The sequence below is a fragment of the Schistocerca serialis genome, chromosome 4 (genome assembly GCF_023864345.2).
Source record: "Schistocerca serialis cubense isolate TAMUIC-IGC-003099 chromosome 4, iqSchSeri2.2, whole genome shotgun sequence".
NCBI lineage: Eukaryota > Metazoa > Arthropoda > Insecta > Orthoptera > Acrididae > Schistocerca > Schistocerca serialis.
The window spans coordinates 889,537,330-889,563,908 of NC_064641.1; positions in this window are offsets into that span (position 1 = coordinate 889,537,330).

Here is a 26,579-nt window from a genome sequence, read left to right on the forward strand (position 1 = left end):
GTTTATAGAATAGCTTAACTTTTAGTGCTATAATGTTACATATATTTACATTCATTATATCAATGTGTACAGATGTTAATTTTAAAAATTCCCTTATGTTCTTGCCCTAAGTGTAGAGCACTTACAATTTAATTTTGTCTGTGATTCTGAGCTTTGCCCGTGGTTGTCTGCGCCATTTCCCGAAGCCATTTGAAATAAAAGAAACGACCGCATTTTTCCGTTATTTACTGTTTCGGCGCCACTGTTGCTGCTATGGTCTTCCGTCCTATAACTGGTTTGATGTCGCTCTCCGTGCTACTCTACGCTGTACAAGCCTCTACATCTTCGAATAACTACTGCAACCTACATCCTTCTGAATCTGCTTAGTGTATTGATCTCTTGGTCTCTCTCTACAATTTTTGCTCTCTACATTTCTCTCCAGCACTAAATTGGTGAGCCCTTGATGTCTCAGAATGTGTCCTATCAACCGATCCCTTCTTTGCTCAAGTTGTGCCACAAATTCATTGTCTCCGCAATGCTATTCACTACCTCCTCATTAGTGCCGTGATCTACCCGTCTAATTTAAAAAAAATGGTTCAAATGGTTCTGAGCACTATGGGACTTAACATCTGCGGTCATCAGTCCCCTAGAACTACTTAAACTACTTAAACCTAACTAACCTATCACACACATCCATGCCCGAGGCAGGATTCGAACCTGCGACCGTAGCAGTTGCGCCGTTCCGGACTGAGCGCCTAGAACCCCTAGACCACCGCGGCCGGCGTCTAATTTTCAGCATACTTCTGTAGCACCTTATTTCAAAAGCTTCTCTTCTCTCATCCTCTAAATGTTTTATTGTCCATGTTTCATTTCCGTACATGGCTACACACAAGACAAATACTTTCAGAAAGGTCTTCCTAACACTGAAATGTATATTCGATGTTAACGAAGTTCTCATCTTCAGATATGCTTTTCTTACCATTACCAGTTTATATTTCATATCCTCTCTTCTTCGGCCATCAGCAGTTATTTTGCTGCCCAAATAACAAGACGCATCTCATTGACGTTCGTCTTATATCCTCCTTTCAACACCATGTCAATTCCGTTCAATTGCTGCTCCAAGGCCTTTACTGTCTCTGACAGAACTACAATTTAATCGACAAACCTCGAAGTTTTTATTTCGTCTCCATGAACTTTAACTCCTTCTCCAAATTTGTCTGTGGTTTCCTTCACTGCTTGCTCACTGTACAGGTTGAATAACAGAGTGAATAACAGATATTTCTTCAATCTGTTCCTCGTTTGAAAAGCTAGTTGGCATATAAACTTAAGTACTGTGGTAGCAGATCTACGACGTATCTCGGCTACGATAATGCGTTCACTATGCTGCTCATAGTAGCTTACCCGCAATTCCATTTTCTTATCTATTATGAAACTGAGTCCTGCATTACCCCTATTTGATTTTGTGTTTATAACATATATACCTGACCTCTATTCCTGTTCCTTCTGCCACCGAACATCACTAATCCCTACAGTACCTAACTTTAATTATCCATTTCCTTTTTTAAATTTTCTAACCTACCTACCTGATTAAGGGATCTGACACTCGACGCTGTGATCCGTAGAACGCCTGTTTTGTTTCTTCTGATAAAAACGTCCTCCTGACTAGTCCCCGTCCGGAGATCTGAATGGGGTACTATTTTACCTCCGGAATATTTTACCCAAGAGGACGCCATCATCATTTAACCATACGGTAAAGCTGCGTGCCCTCGGGGAAAATTACGGCTGTGGTTTCCCCCTGCTTTCAGCAGTTCGCAGTACCAGCATGGGGATGCTGTTTTGGTTGATGTAACAGGGCCAGTTCAATCAATTATTCAGACTGTTGCCCCTGCAACTACTGAAAAGGCTGCTGCCCCTCTTCAGGAACCACACGTTTCTCTGGCCTCTCAACAGATACCCCTCCCTTGTGGTTGCACCTACGGTATGGCTATCTCTATCGCTGAGGCGCGCAAGCCACTGCGTCGATAGTATGGTCCACGGTTCACAGCACACATATCATCATCGCCACCATTAACCACATCAGCCATTCGATATTCACTGTTGATAAAGGGTTCTCTCAAGAATTCTCCGTGCATTAACGGTCTCCAGATCCACGCATACACGAAGCTGCTGCAAGTTTTTCATTGTCAGGGACTGAATAAAACTGGGGAAAAAAGAAATTTATGGCACAATTTGATTAAAAGAACGGAGTGGTTGATAGGACACACGCTGAGGCATCAAGGAATTCTCAGTCTGGTAGTGGAGGGAAGTGTGGGGGTAAAACTGTAGTGGGTGAGCTAGGCACTATATAGTAAGCAGGATCAAATGGATGTAGGTTGCACTAGCTATGCACTAGCTTGCACAATGTAGAGTAGACTGGAGAGCTGCATTAAACCAGACTGAAGACCGCAACAACAACAATAATGTACCACTCGCCATTCCACCTCTCTGTCTATTCGTAGTGGCGATGTGTGGTTTGGGGGGGGGGGGGGGAGGGGGGAGGGGGCTCAACTGCGCGGTCATCACCGCCTGTACAAATTCCCAATTTTTACACAGTCCAATTTTTGTTTCGCAGTCCAGTCTAGCCACTGTCACGAATGATGATGATGATGAAATGATGAGGACAACATAAACACATCAGTCCCCGGGCAGAGAAAATCCCCAACCCGGCCGGTAATCGAACCCGGGACCCCGTGATCCAGAGGCAGCAACGCTAGCCACTAGACCACGAGCTGCGGACGTCTATTCGTAGTCCCCTATACTTTCGTCTCGCTTGATGTCCCACCCACTGCTGTTACAGTCTTCTTCCCCAGCCTGCTTCGTGATCCATTTATCCCTCCTGGTAGCTGCCGACATGCATCTACTCCTTGTTCGATTCGTTTCACTCTCACCATTCGCGTTTCTTCGGTTCTTAGGAACCTGCTTTACTTGCACTGCATTTGGTTTCTTTCTGCTCCACTTTCCTTTCGTGCAGCACCGCGCCAAGTCGCCTTCACAGAAATTTCACTGTGGCTTAATTCGTTTAGCATTCAGCACTCAACCAAGAAAACGCAAATGGTGAGAGTGAAACAAAGCTTTTTCTACTTCAGCCTCGCCCGGAAACGTAAAAGCCTGTTGAGGTCAGCTTAATACGTAAGAAAATAAATCACAACCTCCAATGATGATGGGTTGTCAGTCAGAGTGAAAAGAGTCTGGTGGAACATATCTGACTTAGCAGTACACTTAGGACAGGAAAAAATCAAATTAAAATTGTTGTAGGGCAGCTGTTGCGGAAGATTGCCAGCCAAACACACATACACTCTAAGGCAGAAAAGAAAGACGCACCACGGAAGAAAAATCCGAATGGTACGGAAATCGTTAGATATGATGTAAATTTACAAAAAAAAAGTTTATAATTTCAGAAAAATTGGATTATTTATTCGAGAGAAATAGCTTGACAAATTGTGCAAGTCAATAAGGCGTTGGTCCACCTGTGGCCCTTAAGCAAGAAGTTATTCGCCTTGGCATTGACTGATAACGTTGTTGTATGTTCTCCTTAGGGATATCCTGCCAGATTCTGCCCAATTAGTGTGTTAGATGATCAGAATGCCTTGGTGCTTGGAGTGCCATACCTGTAATGTTCCAAAAATTCTCAACTGGAGAGAGATCCTGCAAATCTGCTGGCCAAGGTAAGGTTTGTAAAGCACGAAAACAAGCAGCCGAAATTCTCGCCGTGTGCGGCGGGCGTTATCTTGCTGAACAGTAAGCCCAGTATGGCTTGCCATGCAGGGCAACGAAACAGAGTTTACAATATCGTCGACGTACCGCTGTGTTGTAAGGGTGCCCCAGATGACCACCAAAAGGGCCCTCCAATGAAACGAAATGGCTCCCCAAATTATCACTGCTGGACCGCACGTCGGTCAAGGGCAAGGTTGGTAGCGCACAGCTGTCGGGTGCGTCTCCAGACACGTCTTCGATGGTCGTCGGGTCTCAGTTCGAAACGGGACTCTTCTCCGAAGACAATCCTACTCCAGTCAGTGAGATTCCAGGTCGAATGTGTCCAATACTACGGCAAACGAGCTTGTTGGTGTGCGGTGGTCAACGGTAATCGGTTCTAGGAGCACCGTCACCTCAACCACCTTTCTGTGAACCGGCTGTTAATGTTCCTTGTCGTCACTGAAGCGCCAGCTGCACGCCGGATCGATGATGAAGATGAACCCGTGGCGCTGAGTGCCTCTCTGAGGACTGCTCGGTCCTCACTTTCTGTCGTCCCTCAACATGGACCACTCTGTTCTCCCATGTACTTCCATGGTTCACCCATTCCTGCCAACAATTCCGTATAGCAGTATCGCTTCTATTCGAATGTCGATCGATTCACCGATTACTCTAGTTGACCTCTTTGAGCCCAACTACGCGTCCTCTCTCAAATGCTGACATCTACGTATATTGATCACGCGCCTGTCTACGAGGCATTGCTACTGTCCAGCTGAATAGACGGAATGAAATTTGCGAAGACTTTATGCCCTGGCATCGGCAAGTCCCCTGTTTATTATCCTTACCAGCTGCGAGATGAAATTGCGCTGCAACGTCATATACTGATCCGTCGGCTGCCAAGGACTACAATTTTGCATTTTCTGTCGATACCTGTAGCCTATAAATATCAATTTGAGACCTATTTTTAGAGGGTGTAATGAAATGGTTTATTCCGAAATTCAAAAAGAGCATCCGAAGAGGGATTTTTACTTTATTTAAGAATTTTACAGCAGTTATAGTGCTTTGCATAAAAATAAATAAAGATAATTCCAGTAATGGGAAATTTTTGGACGTATGTGTGTCTTGGGGGGAAATAGGGAAATATTCTCGCTGCCAAAGGGAAGAATGTTCAGACTAGGTATTTATGTGTGTGGTTGTGTGTCAGAATGGGGATCAGACTTGTATTGGAACATGTTCTGTTCGTGTTGTATCCGTAAGGCCTGCTAGCCAATGTAAATAGTAACACACTGTTAACAAATGATGCAGTTAAGCAGTGTCTGAAAAAAAAAAAACCTTGAGCCATACCTCGATCAAGTTTGCAAAGTCGTGCAAAGACTGCACACTTTCTTTACCTGTTCACAACGTACAACTGCGCATTTTTCAGCTATACCTTGGAATCAGTCAATTTATTCAATTGCCTTGATGTAACGAATTGTGGAGATACGAAATGAAATAATCATGTAGGTTCAGTCACTGATAAAGAAAGTTGCAAACGTAACTTCAGTTGTAGGGTGCTGGGTGTATGCAGTTAGTCCAAAAAGGTCACTCTCTACAAAACACTTGAACGGCTCATCATACGCGTATATTTTGCTTCTTCAAATCTAAATACCTTTTCTCAACACATACTACTAGTACAGGGATGAACGAGGTATCGCTGGAAAGGTTTCTTGACCGGCTTCTGACATAGCATACACATTTTGCGCAAAAACGTACTACTTGTGGAAAATTTTAGCAGAAAAGAGATTTTTAACTATCACAGGCAAAAGGGCGTCATGGATGCCCAGCTTCATACCCATGTTTTACAAGCTAACTCATTAATCACGAATAAGAGACTCCCTTCTCATATTACCTTATTACAAATACTATTTTATTTGTTTTAAAGTACTCATTAACTGGATAATTTGTATACAGCCTTGCCACAGATAATAGCCGTGACGTGCCCGTCGTACAAGTTAACTTTACTGAATGAATGTACTTACCGAAACGAAATACGTATCTGTCGCTGTGGCCTTCAGTTATGATTCACCTATTGCTACTACGGCCTAACGTGCTTAGTGTGATTGAAAAGTATGTCGAGTTAAAGTTACAGGTTATGTGCCTCTGCTTACAGTCGCTCAACTCTGCCCGTTGTGCAAGCCGGGACAAACATTACGAATTCAAAATACATATCTGGACGCATGGAAATGTATATAAGTTATTGTTTCACATCATTCGGTCCATTTTTAAAGATGTTATCCCTTCATTCCTAATGACTACATTTATTCGAAATTATAGAAGGGCGAAAGTTTCGCACAGGTCCTCTGGTCCTACCGTATCTCCCCAAGTGTCTGGGACAACAGGGGCAGCGGGAATTGTGCAAAAAACTATTTGTCATGCCATAAATTCATCTAAATGTAAGTATTTCATCTTCACCATATAGTACCGTTTTAGTAATAGAAACTAGTTTATCTTGGTTTTTAAGACTCTTTGGATTTATTAAACAAATAATTGTGAAAGTTTTAAGTTGTGATGTACTTATTGCTGTGCCCTGTGTGCCGCACAACGAAACTGCCAACAGAAATATGAGTAAATACGTTAACAAAATGATTAATCATGCTTATCAGATAATGTACAGACTATAACATATTTATCTCACTATAACATATTTATCTTCCTGAATAGTTGTCTTTTTCGACACGTAACCTCACTGGCACTTCATATCAATTACAATGTAAAAATAAATGTAAACGTACCTAATGATGTCATCATGCTGCCGAAACTCGTCATGCTAATAACATATTAGTAACAAATGACTGTTGTAATATACACTGGGTCTAAAATTAAAGCAACAAACCACTATTTCCCCTCCTGTGTCGAATTCACGATGTAATCATACCAACTGCCAACAGATGTCCGTGAGATCGTGTCCTGAACGGAAGATGGCATTCTTGTCAACGGACAACCACGCCAGCGATGACATCATGGTACCTACCGAACGGGATAGTGTCTTTTGGGTAGCCCAGCCCTACATCAATAATCGCTGAGTACACAGTCACAGACAGTGCAATATGGCACAGAGAAGACGCCTACCAGGCTCTCTGCAGTGGAGGGCCATGGGGAGAATGGAATGAGAACAGCCTCAAACTGATGTAAATCGTTCTGTTGTTTTTCGGTCGTGGCGACAGTTTATAATCGAAACTGTATCCCGAAGACCAGGGCTGGGCCGTCCACATGTAATATCAGAAATAGCGAATCGTTACTTGGGCGTAAGGACCCGACGCTATCGCCTTAGTACTGCACGGCAACTGGCATGTGACATCGCAGCATCCACTGGACGTGTTGTATCGAGGAAAACAGCGTACAGAAGGCTTCGGCAGAGTGGTCTTTAGTGTCGGAGACCTGTAGTATGTATGCCTCTGACACCTCTTCACAGAAGGGAGCGTCTAGAGAGGAGTTGTCAACAAGCCCCCTGGACTCTCGAGTAGTGGACCGACGTTTTTCTCACAGATGAGTCCCGATTTAGTCTGCAGAGTGATTCTCGATGGATTTGCACCTGGAGGGAGCGTGGAATACGATTTCGGGACGCAACCATTGTGGAAAGAGACTGATATCGAGGACGATCCCTAATGGTGTTGGCAGGGATTATGTTGACCACTCGAGCACCTCTTCATGAAAGTGTATGGCTAAATCGGCAAGGTTTAATTGCTGACCAGATCTTGGGACCTCATGTGCAGTTGTTGCGAGCTGGTGTGGTCCCCGTTTTCTTATAGCTGGGCGATAATGCTCGACCTCAAACAACAAGCGTGGTTGATGTTTTCTTGGAAACGAAAGATATTGCACGCATGGCGTGGCCTTCTCACTCTCCCGATTTGAATCCCATAGAGCACGTCTGGCACGCACTAGGGACGCGGGCTGCATCACATCAGCAAGCACCAACCAGTTTGCGAGTTGCGCAACAGGAAGAATGGCCGTTAGTGCCTCAACATCAGATTGATTACATCAGTCACAGCATGCTTCGTCGTTTGTCAGGCCTGTATTACCGCCAGAGATGGTAGCATCCATACTAAGCGCATTAAACAGTTGTCGGAACGTGTGTACAAATACGTTAAGTTGGAAAAAAAGGAAGAATATTTTTGTCTACCGTTAGGTATGTTGCAGTTGTTTACGTTCTGTATTCTTTATGTTGTTTCTACTTTAAAACCACATGATTATAGTGTTTTGTGACAAAATAAACGCCACGTTCCAAACTTTCGGTTTGTTGCTTTAATTTTGAACACCAGTGTATATTATTTCATAAAAATCTGACAGTATAGTCGCAGCCCTCAAATACCATCCACATATTATTGATGGATATGGGTGTGACAGGCTTGTTTCACTCACGAAAGAGCGACACGGTCATAATGAAAAACGTTAATTGACAGATACTTGTAGGTACAGCAGACGCCAACTACCCCGGGGAAGTTGCCGCGCCAAAAGGGACAACGTACAAATCTGGTATTGTGGAGTGAGAGGCGCTCGTTGTAGGATCTTTGTGAAGTGGTGCGGGTGGAGTATCGTGTGTGCTTGCGGTGGCGAAGGCGTGGTAAAGGGGGTGGGTTGGGGGGGGGGGGGGAGCCGGAGCGTGAGAGCGGGCGGCGCCGTGTCGCGGCCGCGTCCGCAGGTGTGTGCGGCCAGGGAGCAGGCAGGTAGCGGCGTGGGCCGCGCTGGAATGTCCGCCGGCGCCACGGAGTCTGGAGAACACCTGCGCCAGCGCGGCTGCGGCGGGGCCGGGCGCTCAATGGCCGCAGGTGCAGCCTCGCCTTGTAAGCGGGCTGACCTATACGCGCAGCCGTGACCCGCCGTGTCGCCGCCAGCCGCTCTGCTCGCCGCTTTGTCTCCTCCTGCGCAGCCTCCAAACCGAGTCCGACTTTAGGCAGTCTCTGCACCGCCGATAAAATTTGACAAGTAACTGGTACGCGGCGTTGCTCGGGCCTGTATTCCAGTCCTGTCAGGCCATTTCCATCTTTCTCCTTTGTCCACCTCCTCATCCTCCCTCTCTCTGTCCATCTCCTGCTCTCCACTTTGACCGCCCGTCTTCTCCTACGCCCCTCCCTTCTTCTCTTTTGTCTATCTCATCATCACTCCTTAATTAAAGAACAATCACCTACAGTCAAAATCGTGATGAACAAAACCGATGTAGACCGACAGAGCACCTGAAGATGAGTCCCCAGAGCTCGAAATGCATCGTGCATTGAAATAAAATTACGACTGTGACTGTAGGCGGTTGTACTTTATTTTACGAAAGTAATACAGCCACGTAGGAAACACTGACAGCAATGGATAAAACTAAGTCATCCTTCATCTTCTACATCTGCAGCTCCTGTCCTTCACGTGTTTGCAAGGTACAGGTTCTACCTTTATGCAAAAACACTGTTTATCCAAACATGTTTCGGCACCTCCGTGGCATCATCAGTGGGTCTTATTTATTGAAAACTGTAAAAAGTGAACATATTTTAGCTTCTAACTCATCTAACAAAGTGAGGCCTTAGGACTGTTTTTGTTCGTTTTGCTTCTTACCGTGATTTTACATTATATGGTTCTGGAAGACCATGTGTATGGTGACCTGCACTGATAGCTTGTCATCTGCAAACCAAACGATGGAAATACGAGTTTCATCGGCAAGTTAACACGTCCCTTGATTTTTAAACTTAATGCCATCGAGGCAAAATGTTATGCGTATATATTTGTTATTACTCACGTTTTGTTGCGATTGATCCTGCTTTTCTTGCACTCTGAGGGCACTGCACACACATGTCATTGTACTTTGTGTGCTTTCGTAAAAAAATTCAAACTCGGCGCCAGAATCTCTCGGTAACAAATGAATGCCGACGGGCTTAAGAAAAACAACATAGTGTTCACCACGTTTTGCCAAGTGAAAAGGCATTTACAAAAAACGGAATTACAGAAAGTACTTTAATAGGTGTGTGTAGTGCTCTCAGAAAGCAAAAGAAAAAGGATCAGTCACAGCAAAACATGAGTAATAAAAATATATAAGAAAAACATTTTGCCACGACAAAATCACGTTGTTTGAAAATCGAGGGATGTGTTAACTCGCCGATGAATCTGATATTTACATCGTGTGGTTTGCAGATGACAATCTACCAGTACAGAACACCTTACATATGGTGTAACGTAAAACCACGCTTACAAGCAAAACGAACAAAAACTTTCTTTATGCCTCACTTTGTTAGGTCAGTTAAAATCTAAAATATGTTTACTTTTTACAGTTTTCAATAAATAAAACCCCCTGATGATGGAACACAGGAGCTGAAACATGTTTGGGTAAAAAGAAGAAAACACTGCTTCTGCATAAAGGCGGCACCTACACCCTATAAATTATGTCATTCTCTTTCCTTCCTCTGTCCATTTCCCTCTCCCCCTTTTCCTGTACACCTTGTAAGTAGGCTGTTTATGTTTTCTCTATGTAAGTAGGCTGTTTATGTTTTCTCTATGTAAGTAGGCTGTTTATGTTTTCTTATTGGCAACGTTACGTAGCGCTCAATATGAAAATCACTGGCTGTGCTGTGTGCAGTCTGTGGCTGCTTTGCATTGTTGTAATACTCGCCATTGTAGTGTTAGGCAGCTGGCTGTGAACAGCGCGTAGCGTTGCGCAGTTGGAGGTGAGCCGCCAGCAGTGGTGGATGTGGGGAGAGAGATGGCGGAGGTTTGCAGTTTGTCATGAACTGATATATATATATATTATGATTTGTGATGATATTAAGGTAAATACATTGTTTGCTCTCTATTAATATCTTTCATTTGCTAACTACCCCTATCAGTAGTTAGTGCCTTCAGTAGTTTGAATCTTTTATTTAGCTGGCAGTAGTGGCGCTCGCTGTATTGCAGTAGCTTGAGCAGCGAAGATTTTTGTGAGGTAAGTGATTTGTGAAAGGTATAGTTTAATGTTTGTCAGGGCCATTCTTTAGTAGGGAGTTTTGAAAGTCAGATTGCGTTGCGCTAAAAATATTGTGTGTCAGGTTAAGCACAGTCATGTATAATTGTTCAAAGGGGACGTTTCATATGTCGACCCTTAGCCTAGGATACCTCACTGGAATCGTCTGATTTTTTCTTGTAGTTTGTGTATTTAGTGTAGATTTTGTTTATTGCTAGCGCGTAATTGTAGAGAGAATTTCCTTTGTAGTTGCAGTCTTTCATTGTTGTATAGTAAAACAGTTGTGGCATGCATGTAGATTTGCAGCAAGTATTTCGCAGCTGCGCTTGCAATTAACTAGATATTATTTTCAGTGCTATGTTAATGTGTTCTCTTATTTTTGATCTTCAAATTGTGTTTTTCTGTGTTGTCGTGTGAAATACTGTGACAATAATGGCGTGTGAAAAACGTAATACTAGGCTCCAAAGTAAACTGAGAAATGACAGTGAAGACGAAGGCAGTGTGTTAGCGCCGCAGAGTAATGAATTAACTGATGTTCAAAGTAGTAATTTGGTAATTGTGAATAGGGAAATGGAGCGGGCTGCAAACAATGGTGTAGACAGTGAAACAGGTAGTGAACAGGGAAGCATTATCGATCGATCGGTCGGCAACAGCTCGCCTCAGGAATCCGAAATGACAGGACACAATTTCGCAAATACTGTAGATTCAGGTTTTGGGTTATCACCGTTTTCTCAAATAAGTCAAGACGCATTTTCTGCTTGTCAAAATGTGAATGTTGCCGGTGCAAATGCACTGCCGAAAAGCGTAGAGAAACAGATTCCAGACACTAATACATTATTATTGCAATTAATGCAACAAATGGAACAAAATCAGAGACAAACACAGCAAAAGCTTGAAAAGTTAGACACAATGGAACAACACCAGAGACAAACACAGCAACAGTTAGACACAGTGGAACAAAATCTCAAAAAGTTAGACTCATTGGAACAAACTCTCGAACAAACACGTGAGGATTTAACTGCTGAGTTACATAACATTGAATCGAAATGTCAAAAAGTCTGTAATGACGTAAAAACTCAAATTTGTGAGCATTTTCAACCTATTTTTTCGCGTCATGAAAATGCATTACAGAATCATGAAGCAGCTATAAAAGAACTGCAAACTATTGTTCATGAAAATCACAACACCTTGCAAGCTAAAATTGACTCAGTTGCATCTACCGATTCGGTTACGCAACTTGCAAAAACTCAGGATAACTTAAAGGACACAGTAGATTCGATTTCAACACAAATGGACACTCTGAAACTTGGTTCAGAAAAACACACTGAGGAAATGTGTTCATTATCAGAGAAAGTAGTTGAACTTTCGGATCAGCTAAATAATTTATCTGCGAAGGTAGATGATAATCTGAATGACGCAAAACCGGTAGTCTTTAATGACACAGAACAGAACGCACAAATTAGGAAACTGAAACAAAATCTGAATCAAATTGATACGCAACACCAAAGAGAAATCCGGGATGTACAAGATCAGCTGACACAGGTAATACAAGAATTACGTATTTTAGAAGACACTCGCGCTCCAACACGGGAAGAGGGACTTAGAAACACGGAAAAGCCGCAAAATAATAACACAGGGCATTTCGGAAGTTATGAAAGAAATTGGCAATGTGCACCGAATTTTGAGATGGAACGGCCGACACGACCTAACAATGACCGATATGCGACTTGCCGACATGATGATTTTGACTATAAGCTGTTCATTACTACACGTAAATTCAAAACATTTAAGAATTCTGGCAACGACATTCATCCACAAGCATGGCTCCATCAATTCTCTCATTGTTTTCCTCCCAACTGGTCGTTAGAACACAGATTAGAATTTATGTGTGGCTACTTGGAGAATGAACCAGCTGTAAGAATGCGATCGGTAATTCACGATTGCCACAGTGAAGGAGAGTTTTACCATGCCTTCCTCTCAGCATATTGGTCTCAAGCTACACAAGACCGTGTAAAACATAACATCATAATGATGAAACACTTCGAACAATCTGAATTTTCCAGTCTTGTGAAATATTTTGAAGACATGTTGCACAAGAATCAATACCTGTCAAACCCATACAGCCCCTCAGAACTCATCCGCATTTGCTTAATCAAACTGCCTGAACATTTACGACACATTATTTTAGCAGGACGTTGCAAAGACGACATTGAAGCATTTCAGGGACTGTTACAAGAACTGGAAATTGACACAGACCGTCGCGGGATGCGAAAACAGGAAAACAATCACTACAGGTCACATACGTCACAATTCCGCGATGACAGAAACAATAACTGGACACGACAAGGCTATTCTTACAATGCAAATCGTGACCAAAACAGACACCACCCATATGACAACCACTGGCAGAGTAATAATAGTTACAAAGAAAGATCACATTTCCGTAGTAATGAATATGACAGAGACAATCATAGAAACAGACAATATGGTAATCAGAACTATTATTATCAAGGGAGACAGAATAATTTCAGACGCAACAGTTCAGCGCGCAGTTACGATTCAGGGAGAAATTCTCCACCACATGACCGACACGAAAGAAACTGTGTAAACTACCGACAAAACGACAGACCTGAATTCCATCAGAACTGGCGAGCTTTAAACAGAGCTGGGCCCTCTCGGCAAGGCGAATTTGTGGAAGTTAGACCTCCTAATCCCAGTAACGACGCGCGCCAACAAAGAAACAGACAATGACTCACACCGCAGGCAGCCGCTTGCGCCGGCTGGCTCCGAGAAAAATAACATTATATCTGGTACTGCTAATCAGATTTTAATGCAACATTTTGGTTTACTTGAAAATACATTCCGGATTTAAAGTACTTTCTGTGAGATACCAGATGGCACAGTGGTTAGTTTATGTGACAGCTACACGATTTTTATCACGACGCTACTAATGAGTGACAATTTACAATGTTGCTTTTGCGGTGTATCTGTTTTATATCTGCACAGTTTTCTGAATTCTTCTGGAAATCAAAACATGTTTTATTAGTAACTTTTGTGGTATAGCTACAAGGAGACAGCCTTTTCCATAGCACAACAATACGTTACAGCACAGTACTTTCATCATCACAACAATAAGCGTAATAACTAAGATATCTCTACGCAAAGCATTTCACTTTTGTTTATCATGAGGTAAGTACATTGGCTTCTGCAGAACTTAGCTTTCAGAGGACGATAACTACGACACTTCCACACAGATTATGTTGCAACAAGACGCACATTTAGCGCTACAGTACACGTATTTGAGTGATTAATTTTGTACTTGAAACATTTATTTTTAAAGATTTTTTAATTACAAAGAAAGTTTTCCGTGATACATTTCATTCCATTGCTGTAATTTGTAACACCTGAGGGCATAATTACATTTATCCTCAAGGGGGTACACGCTTACTTTGTGTACCATGTGTGTGGCAACCACAAGGAGCCCTAGCTAATATGGTATTTGCTTACACAACTTTACACATCGGTACCATATTTCTCTAATACATAATTACACAGCTATCTGATCATTTAACTGAGACAGACAAACGTTTTTACTATATCAGTGACAGATGTTTACGTAATTACACAGCTGGATAACTTCACACTTATGAAACTGTAATTTGTCTGTAGTTTGTGAAACTGTTCATATTTTTTTGGAACCATTGTGATACTATGAGAGCTTTGAATGATGTATTTGGTATGGATTCATGATTTTTAAAGTACGTTTGAGGTAGATGACATTATTTAAATGAGCAGAGAATTCTTTTTAGGCTTAGAAATTATTGGAGGAAGTTACGACGATTTTGAGATTTGACTGAAGTTTTATGATATTATTACGACGATGATGTGTATTATGTTGTTGAGGAATGTTTATTATGCTACGTATTTCTCACGATGAAATATTGAAGAAGTGTCGACGAATATGTATATGTATAATGAGGTAAGGAGTAATGAATAGTGGGTAGGGACTCTTGACTTGTGAAAAAGGATTTTGGAAACCAAGAATCGTACTTTAAGAGTTATGACATGTGTGAATCATGTGTGAATGTATCACAATGCCACTGAACATTTTTTGGACACTGTTATATTCATAGGATTTTGTTTCTACAGATTTGCAACGCTAATTCTTGACCTGTGAAGTATTTTTATGTGAGACTGTCACTTTAGCGAAAATTGCTGTCATAAATATTTCCGTACGAAAGTTAAGTGAGCACCTGCACGTAATGCGTCGCGGGCACCCAGCTGTGTCAGACGCCTGGAGAAAAAGTCATTAGCGCGTGCCTTTCAGAGCACAGGAAGAAAGAAAAAAAAAAGAAAGGGAAGGCCATTATCCTGGCCATTGTCATCCCTTTAGAGAAAGCATCGCAAAAACGACACGGTCGAACTTGAAAACATATGATTACACTAGCTCTTAATTTACGATATTTACTGAAATGCCTAATAAAATGACAAGAAATATTTTTACATCTGCACACCTGATTACGACAAGCGTCTTTCTACGAGAGTTGAGAGCTACTAACTTATGAAATGTCACATGACTACTGAATGATATTTTTATGCTTTGCTTTTCATAGTTGCTTATTTCATTTGACATCTGTTTTCCAGCTGTGTTGCAGCATTGCTTTTATAAAATAAAATGCATTTGCTAATGTGAACACTTTCTGTCAACAGATCTATTAAATAATTATTTTATGATCCACATTCTTTAAAAAAGGAGCACTTGGAAAGGAAAGAACAATAAGAAGGATCTAGTAACAGTAACACATAATTTTCTTTTCAAGTACATGGTAATATTTCTTTTTACAATCAGTTGTTGTGGTGCACCACTTTAATTACATAGATATTAAGATGTGAATACACATTTCCCTTATCTGCATTGTTGTTTTTACTGTAATATTTTTTCTGCTTGCGCTATGTCATGTTTAGGTATAAGTTGCTGCTGTTTGCCAGGCATAGTGTTATTGAATTTGACTTTTGCTAATTTATACTGTAGCTTGCTTTGCAATTTTCCATTTTTTTCATTGCTGTTTATATTAATTGTTTTGTGCTGCTGCATTGCCTCGTTCCTTAGTTTAGCATCTGAGCTCAGTAGATTTAAGCTTGCTTAAGAGGGGGTAGACTATATGAGAAACTGACTATGGAGAATAGGTAAAGAATGCATTGCGAAGTTATACAAAAAGGATTTGAGTATTGTACAATCAGAAATAATTATTTTGAAAGAAATATGAACAGAATACAGAAAGCATGCTTGGATAGGATTTTTTTGGTGGAAACAAAGGATGAAATAAGAGGAAAGATATATGAAGTTTTGGGTTGGACTGCAGTACCAAATGTTACACTGAAAACGAACCCTGTCCTTTCCTATTGGTGTTATCCCACTATGTGTGTGTGTACCCTTGTGTATTTGTTTTCTTCCTGTCTCTGTGTAATTTCATAGAATTTTTTCTTTTAATATTAAGCTACATTCACTATGATGAGGAATACTGTTATCCTCAAATACAATTGGCATTAATAATGTGTTATTTACTTTGTAAAGATGTTTAGACATTGTTTATTGTTTTGTTTTAATGCTCATGTGTAAAGTTGATGTTTCAATAATTATTCTGATCTATGTATGTACTTATGTCATAATTCCTGTAACATTGATGTATATGTTTATTTCTATTCTTTTGTAAAGCCTGTTTTACTACAAATGTTATCTGTATTGTTATGTTTTTAATAATGTATTTTGTACCTTTGTTATTGTATTCTTATGTTATAAAATTGTAATTGTCACCAGTTCATGATATTATTAACATGTAAGTTACATTTCACTGCACACGTTTCTGTTGGTCATAGTACATGGACAATATGTGAGAAGTAGGGACTGTTAGTGTTTGCACGTTTGTTAATAATTCTGCAAGGGACTGGATAACAGCATTGCTGGTTCTAAGGACAATTCCAAAAACTTTGTGAGTGCACAAGTGATGGTTTATGGACTTGCTATATTATCCGCAAGACTCTTCAATGGTGATTGTGCACCTGCACAGTCACAACAGATGGCTGCTGGCTATCTCTACAAGGACTACAGTGGGTCTACATCTTTGATGATCCATCAATACCATTATCTCTACAAGGACTACAGTGGGTCTGCTCTGTGATGACCTACCTACCAATATTCTTCCAAACTACGACTGACTCTGCTGTGGGTTTGCCCTGTTGTGGCCCGTTATCTGTCAGCATGTCAAGAGTCAGCACTGTCTTTCCGTTGGAAGGACAACACTACTTCTTCGAGACTGCATGGAAATCCACTACTTCTGTGTGCAATTTCTTTTACTAATGAGACTTTGTGAAAAAAAAACCTGTAATTACTGTTATGATGTACGATTAGGACTGTCTTTATGGACTGTGAGACAATTTTAGCTTTTGACCAACATAATATCAATAAGTGTGTGCATTTGATTTCTTTGTTATTGTAATTATGAAAAATTTTTTCAAATCTGTATTGGCCACTGCCCCATCCAATTTGTAAAAATTTTTGTGGGGAGCATGGGGGCTATGTAAGTAGGCTGTTTATGTTTTCTCTATGTAAGTAGGCTGTTTATGTTTTCTCTATGTAAGTAGGCTGTTTATGTTTTCTTATTGGCAACGTTACGTAGTGCTCAATATGAAAATCACTGGCTGTGCTGTGTGCAGTCTGTGGCTGCTTTGCATTGTTGTAATACTCGCCATTGTAGTGTTAGGCAGCTGGCTGTGAACAGCGCGTAGCGTTGCGCAGTTGGAGGTGAGCCGCCAGCAGTGGTGGATGTGGGGAGAGAGATGGCGGAGGTTTGCAGTTTGTCATGAACTGATATATATATATATTATGATTTGTGATGATATTAAGGTAAATACATTGTTTGCTCTCTATTAATATCTTTCATTTGCTAACTACCCCTATCAGTAGTTAGTGCCTTCAGTAGTTTGAATCTTTTATTTAGCTGGCAGTAGTGGCGCTCGCTGTATTGCAGTAGCTTGAGCAGCGAAGATTTTTGTGAGGTAAGTGATTTGTGAAAGGTATAGTTTAATGTTTGTCAGGGCCATTCTTTAGTAGGGAGTTTTGAAAGTCAGATTGCGTTGCGCTAAAAATATTGTGTGTCAGGTTAAGCACAGTCATGTAAAATTGTTCAAGGGGGACGTTTCAACCTCTTCATCCCACTATCTGGGCGCATCTCCTACTTCCCTCTCTTTTTCCGCCTCCCCTCAACGCGTTTTTTCTTCAAGATGTGACACCCACTCTAATGGCAGGCCAGAGGTTCTTTCACCCACAGTATTTCTTTCCAGATAGTGACATGTCTACCAAGTTTGGTTGAAATCTATCCATTGGTTTAGGAGGAGCTTTTTACCTGTGGGTTTGCCAGTGCATTCACATCTGAAATATATTTCACACATATTTGTCATGTATCTGTGGCGAATATCACCCAACAGTTGTCTTTACACACAACTCTACCTTTATGTCGTCATATCTTCTGAACAATGTCTTTTACAAGGATATAATTTTGCAGGTACATTCAGTGGAATGTTTGGGTACTGCCTCCGAAATTTCTTGTGTGTGGTGTTACTAATAAAGACGTAATAAATTGAAGCATCATGCATGATGCGGCAGTTTTTCACGCACCTCAGTGTCTAAAGACGTCATGTCTCCTGAGCTAAGATAGGTAGGTGGTTCTTACCCCACAGCGGTTGTTGCCCGACAGTAAGAGAAGTATGTACCAAGAATGTCTGGTAAATGTATTCCACTGTCAGAGGCGTCAGAACGGTTTCAAGCTACTTCTTTCGACTCCGTCGTTTCCTGCCTTACCTCAAACTCATACATTTATCTCTCTCCATCATCTCTGAAGATTTGTAACATAATTAGGGAATCACCCATTAATGCGTGTTATATACAGGGTGAGTCACCTAACGTTACCGCTGGATATATTTCGTAAACCACATCAAATACTGACTAACCGATTCCACAGACCGAACGTGAGGAGAGGGGCTAGTGTAATTGTTTAATACAAACCATACAAAAATGCACGGAAGTATGTTTTTTAACGCAAACCTATGTTTTTTTAAATGGAACCCCGTTAGTTTTGTTAGCACATCTGAACATATAAACAAATACGTAATCAGTGCCGTTTGTTTCATTGTAAAATGTTAATTACATCCGGAGATATCGTAACCTACAGTTGACGCTTGAGTACCACTCCTCCGCTGTTCGATCGTGTGTGTCGGAGAGCACCGAATTACGTAGGGATCCAAAGGGAACGGTGATGGACCTTAGGTACAGATGAGCCTGGAACAGCACATTACGTCCACATGCTAACACCTTTTTATTGGTCTTTTTCACTGACGCACATGTACATTACCATGACGTGGAGGACGCATAAATTGGCCAGCCCGTTCTCCTAATCTTACACCTCTGGACTTCTTTCTGTGGAGTACGTTGAAGGAGAATGTGTACCGTGATGTGCCTACAACCCCAGAGGATATGAAACAACGTATTGTGACAGCCTGCGGCGACATTACACCAGATGTACTGCGGCGTGTACGACATTCATTACGCCAGAGATTGCAATTGTGTGCAGCAAATGATGGCCACCACATTGAACATCTATTGGCCTGACATGTCGGGACACACTCTATTCCACTCCGTAATTGAAAACGGAAACCACGTGTGTACGTGTACCTCACCCCTCTTGGTAATGTACATGTGCGTCAGTGAAAAAGACCAATAAAAAAGTGTTAGAATGTGGACGTAATGTGCTGTTCCAGTCTCTTCTGTACCTAAGGTCCATCACCGTTCCCTTTGGATCCCTAAGTAATTCGGTGCTCTCCGATACACACGATCGAACAGCGGAGGAGTGGTACTCAAGCGTCAACTGTAGGTTACAATATCTCCGGATGTAATTAACATTTTACAATGCAACAAACGGCACTGATTACGTATTTGTTTATATGTTCAGATGTGCTAACAAAACTAACGGGTTTCCATTTAAAAAAACGTAGGTTTGTGTTAAAAAACATACTTCCGTGCATTTTTTTATGGTTTGTATTAACCAATTACACTAGCCCCTCTCCTCACGTTCGGTCGGTGGAATCGATTCGTCAGTATTTGATGTGGTTTACGAAATATATCCAGCGGTAATGTTAGGTGCCTCACCCTGTATATATATATATATATATATATATATATATATATATATATATATATATATATACATATATATGTGTGTGTGTGTGTGTGTGTGTGTGTGTGTGTGGATTTTTTTTTGTCAGGCTTGCGCAGCAAGACCTTCATTTTGTTTGTAATTTAGTCACTCCATAGCAAGGAGATAAGTTGACTAATTACTCTTTTTCCTTGCCCAATTTATTTGTGATGTCTTGTACGCTTCCAGTTATTGTAGAAATGACGCCGAGATATTTACTGTAAATGTACGGACATTTTTAGTTTTGCAGAATCCTGCGTTCAAGTCTTCTCGTTGGTCTTTACCCGCACCGTATTTTCGTTCTTTTTTTTAATTGTCAGGCCCCATTTTGAATATTCTTAGTGCAGCTTCCTGTACACTTAACTAGACTCATTTTTGTCTCCCACTATCAAGATCTCGTCATTGGCGAAGAGTAAAGTATAGAGTACTTCTTGCCGTACAGGGATTCCCATACCACGACATTTCGTCTTTAAGCTTTGCAAAACTTGCTCTAAGTATTCCTGAAATTAGCTCGGTGCTAATAAGCACTCTCCTCTTGAGATCCTTATTTACGGACTGTTCTTGGAACATTCTGTTACATGCTTTTACAACACTCAAAAGTTCCTCATTACCTGTACATACCTATTACCGATACCAAATACTGTGCAATATTATTGAGGGTCTCCCTAGACTCTCAATAACATATGTGCTGTAATATTGTGCAATATTTGCTCTGGTTCGGAATGTTGCACGATGAAGACGCTGCTGCTATGGTAATTGGTTTGCTTTATGCTACGCAGGATAAAAAAAAAATGACGTGGACGACAAACTGGTATTAGGGATGTCCAAGATTCACTCACGAAAACTTGTGAGAGAGTCCCTAATACGAATTTTACGTCCACATTTATTTTATCCCGCTTTGCATAAGGTAAACCAATTAGGACAGCAGCATCATCTTGATCGTCCAACATTCCGAAAAAAAAGTAGGATGTTACGACAGATGAGTAACAAAATAGAAATGTTAAGAATGAATCGTATGAGTTGTTGCTCGCAAAATACTGTTACGAAGGACAATGTTTTAAAAAATTTGATCCAGGCAAAGTTATGAATAAAAGTATATATATGTTTTTTAAACATTTTTCTGCGTGACGCTATTTTACGAGCAACATCTCATACGATTCATTCTGAATTTTCGATGCACTCTAATACGAACACTCTTCCGTCTTGTTTTGAGTTCATTCCCAGCGCAACAACCAAAGTACAACACAACGACGAGCGGCGAACACAAAGATGCCCGAAGACCTAATAACGCGAGAAACTATCAAGGATATTATCAATATTGCACAATATTTGTCGAGGCAGCGCAATAAATAATTGGAGGTGTTGAATATTACTGCATAGCCTTCCCCACACGTTCAGTACCGTCGCACAACAGAAATACTGCGCAATAATAATAATCGTCCTTTTGCTTTATCTTAATTTCTTACTAATATTCTTCCGCTGCTTACCTCTACTTCGGTGGCACAAATGCACTCACAATGCACACGTTAAATTTGCTCCAAATACGCAACGAAACTTGTAGAATTTTCAAAACTACTGAACAGTTCTTACGAATTTAGTCGGAAATGAACTTATTACTGACTACAAAATGTTTCTCTGTCTCACTGTTTACCTGATTGCACACTCGTTTTAGTATCTTTGGGTGTGGCGCTTAACCAGCAGAAAACGTATATTTACAGTATTTTTATAAACAAGTTCACGTCTACGCTGAGGGGATGAAAGCCATGGGACGGCGATATCCACGTATACAGATGACGGTATTGTCGCTTGCACAAGGTAGGAAAGGGCAGTGCATTGGCGGAGCTGTCATTTGTACTCACGTGATTTCTGTGAAAACGTTTTCGACTTGGTTTTGGCCGTACGATGGGCGTTAACAGACTTTGAAAGCGGAATTGTAGTTAGAGCTCGACGCATGGGACATTCCGTTTCGGAAATCATTAGGGAATTCAACATTCAAAGATCCAAGTGTCAAGAATGTGCTGAGAGTACCAAATTTCACGCTTTATCTCTCGCCCCAGACAAAGCAATGGCCGACGGCCGTGATGTAACGACCGGGAGCAGCGGCGTTTCCGTAGTGTTGTCAGTATTAACAGGCAAACGATACTGCGTGAAATAACCTCAGAAATCAACGTGGAATGTACGACGAACGATTCCGTTAGGACAGTGCGGCGAAATGTGGCTTTAATGGGCTACGGCAGCAGACGACCAACCCGAGTTCCTATGCTAACATCATGACATCGCCTGCAGCGCCTCCTCTGGGCTCGTGACCATATCGGCTGGAGCCTAGACGACTGGAAAACCGTGGTCTGATAAGAAGTGGCCCGATTTCAGTTGGTAAGAGCTGATGGCAGGATTTGACGGTGGGACGGACCAGACGGCACGAAGCCATGGACCTAACAAGGGGAGGCCGCCAATTGTGAAATTCAGATTGGATTCATACTGCGCATAATAAAAGCTCATGGCCAGAGGTGTAATGTGGCAAAGCACCAAGATGCACTTCTCAGCCGTTGTCGAGAAAATCAACAGTTAAAAGAAACAGTTGCGGTGAAATACTCTCTACGATAAATAATTTTATACAGCGTGGTGGCGCAGCAGTAAGCGCTCGGGTTCGTAGTCCGAAGGTCGCTGGATCTAATCTCGTGCCATGCAACATTTTTTTATTATTAGTTTTTTGTAATTCATATATATATATATATATATATAAACTATTAATGAATTGCTTATGCATGTTGGTGAAGGCGGATCGCTCTCCAACTGTACCGCCTCCATTTTTCCGTTTGTTTAACATGGTGTACCAAAGCTCTCACGTCCGCACTGATTTTCGACAATGTTATAAGTTGTGCTAGGGACCCCATCTACCTTCTTTCGAAGTTAGCAGGCATCTACGCTGTTATGCGGCGGCTCGTTTCGGCCCATTCAACATCTGTCCCTCAAGTGTAACGAGCGAGTAACGGAGTTTATATTTCATAGCTGCCACAGCAATTTTGTGTTCGTGGGGTTTCTATTCTAATTCGAACGTTTGACTTACGCTATACGTATTCGTTTCGGAATACCGTTTCTACGTCTTCCGTTAACTATACGTGGTTAACATTAAGAAGACAATTAATAACATTTGTGAAATACAACTTTGTTTGCGGAAAACATAATGATGTTCGAAGTCGCCAGTTTTTCCACGACAAACAACTTTCAACAACTTATTATATGCATAATTGTTGCAACTGATTGCCGGGAATTATATATATATATATATATATATATATATATATATATATATATATATATATACTCCTGGAAATGGAAAAAGAACACATTGACACCGGTGTGTCAGACCCACCATACTTGCTCCGGACACTGCGAGAGGGCTGTACAAGCAATGATCACACGCACGGCACAGCGGACACACCAGGAACCGCGGTGTTGGCCGTCGAATGGCGCTAGCTGCGCAGCATTTGTGCACCGCCGCCGTCAGTGTCAGCCAGTTTGCCGTGGCATACGGAGCTCCATCGCAGTCTTTAACACTGGTAGCATGCCGCGACAGCGTGGACGTGAACCGTATGTGCAGTTGACGGACTTTGAGCGAGGGCGTATAGTGGGCATGCGGGAGGCCGGGTGGACGTACCGCCGAATTGCTCAACACGTGGGGCGTGAGGTCTCCACAGTACATCGATGTTGTCGCCAGTGGTCGGCGGAAGGTGCACGTGCCCGTCGACCTGGGACCGGACCGCAGCGACGCACGGATGCACGCCAAGACCGTAGGATCCTACGCAGTGCCGTAGGGGACCGCACCGCCACTTCCCAGCAAATTAGGGACACTGTTGCTCCTGGGGTATCGGCGAGGACCATTCGCAACCGTCTCCATGAAGCTGGGCTACGGTCCCGCACACCGTTAGGCCGTCTTCCGCTCACGCCCCAACATCGTGCAGCCCGCCTCCAGTGGCGTCGCGACAGGCGTGAATGGAGGGACGAATGGAGACGTGTCGTCTTCAGCGATGAGAGTCGCTTCTGCCTTGGTGCCAATGATGGTCGTATGCGTGTTTTGCGCCGTGCAGGTGAGCGCCACAATCAGGACTGCATACGACCGAGGCACACGGGGCCAACATCCGGCATCATGGTGTGGGGAGCGATCTCCTACACTGGCCGTACACCACTGGTGATCGTCGAGGGGACACTGAATAGTGCACGGTACATCCAAACCGTCATCGAACCCATCGTTCTACCATTCCTAGACCGGCAAGGGAACTTGCTGTTCCAACAGGACAATGCACGTCCGCATGTATCCCGTGCCACCCAACGTGCTCTAGAAGGTGTAAGTCAACTACCCTGGCCAGCAAGATCTCCGGATCTGTCCCCCATTGAGCATGTTTGGGACTGGATGAAGCGTCGTCTCACGCGGTCTGCACGTCCAGCACGAACGCTGGTCCAACTGAGGCGCCAGGTGGAAATGGCATGGCAAGCCGTTCCACAGGACTACATCCAGCATCTCTACGATCGTCTCCATGGGAGAATAGCAGCCTGCATTGCTGCGAAAGGTGGATATACACTGTACTAGTGCCGACATTGTGCATGCTCTGTTGCCTGTGTCTATGTGCCTGTGGTTCTGTCAGTGTGATCATGTGATGTATCTGACCCCAGGAATGTGTCAATAAAGTTTCCCCTTCCTGGGACAATGAATTCACGGTGTTCTTATTTCAATTTCCAGGAGTGTATATTTGAATTATGGAAAACAAATACAAGAAAAAAAAGGTTGCATAGGGCGAGATTCGATCCGGCGATCTTCGGATTACAAACCCGAGCGCTTACCGCTGCGCCACGACGCTGTATTGAATTGTTAATCGTAGAGAGTATTTCACCGCAACGGTTTCTTTTAACTGTCGATTTTCTCGACAACGGCTGAGAAGTGCATCTTGGTGCGTTGCCACATTACACCTCTGGCGATGAGCTTTTATTATGCGCAGTATGAATGGAATCTGAATTTCACAATTGGCGGCCTCCCCTTGTAAGTTGTCAATAAGGCACTGTGCAAGCTGGTGGTGGCCCCACGATAGCGTGGGTTGTGTTTACATGGTATGGACCAAGTCCTCTGGTCAAACTGAATGTATCATTGACTGGGAATGGTTACGTTCGGCTACTTGGGGACCGTTTTCAGTCATTCGTGGACTTTATGTCTCCAAACAACGGTGCGCCATTTCACTGGGCCACAATCGTTCGCGATTGTTTTGAAGAACGTTCTGGGTGATTCGAGTGAATGATTTGACAATCCAGATCGCCCTAGATTAATCCCATCGAACATCTGAAGGGCTTATTTCAACAGTGGTACTAGTCCTTTTTTGTTGAAACTTCCTGGCAGATTAAAACTGTGTGCCCGACCGAGACTCGAACTCGGGACCTTTGCCTTTCGCGGGCAAGTTCTCTACCATCTGAGCTACCCAAGCACGACTCACGCCCCGTCCTCACAGCTTCACTTCTGCCAGTACCTCGTCTCCTACCTTCCAAACTTTACAGAAGCTCTCCTGCGAACCTTGCAGAAGTAGCACTCCTGACAGAAAGACGGGACATGAGTCATGCTTGGGTAGCTCAGATGGTAGAGCACTTGCCCGCGAAAGGCAAAGGTCCCGAGTTCGAGTCTTGGTCGGGCACACAGTTTTAATCCGCCAGGAAGTTTCATATCAGCGCACACTCCGCTGCAGAGTGAAAATCTCATTCTGGAAACATCCTTTTTTGTTAATTCTGAGATGCAGAGTCCTAAAGTTAAATGAGCGCTGAAAAATCTGCAGTTGAGATACCAGAAATATTCAAGCATCTGGCTTCTCGCTAGAGATGGACCTTTCCTTCTGTTTGTCTGGACCATTAATGTCAGAAGTATTATAGACAGAAAAGTGGAGGTAATCGACTTGTACAACTATCGAAATAACCCCTTCATTTGTGGGACACAATCGAGAGGTCAATTCGTACACAAAATTCTGCAGCGGAAACACTTTCGCAACTATGGACAGCTATAAAGTCAGCATGGCTGAATATTTCTGCAATTCTGACTCCACGTCACGTAGAGCTGTAGCAGTTCGCCTGGCAGAAGGAGGTCCGACATCGTATTAGGGTGTATCTCATGGCTCTTGTCACCTCAGAAAATATTTATTAGAGAATGAGGGAGAAAAAATACAAACAAATACGCTAGGAAAATTTCGTCACACGTCGACTGTTTGTATTTCGGAATTTAGGTTTTATTTCCGATAAGTGTCTCGGAATTACGAAGGTAGCACAGATAAAATACAGAAAAGGAAGAGCTACCAGAAACTTGTACAGAAACGTGGCAGCTGGCATAAAGGTGAAGCAGTAGGGGAGGATAGAGTGAGAGACGATTGGATCCCACCCCAATGTCGTTCAGACTGTATATTGAGCAAGCAGTGAAGCAAAATGAGGGGGAAATTCAGGAAGGCAATTTAAGTTCTGAGAGAAGAAATAAAAATTTTGATGTTTGCCGATAACATTCCAATTCTGTCAGACATGACAAAGGACCTGGAGCAGATGAATGGAATGTATACTGCCTTGAAAAGAGATTATAAGCTGAGCATCAACAAAAGTAAGACAAGGGTAAATGACTGTAGTCGAATTAAATGTTGCAGAGAGAATTATCTCAG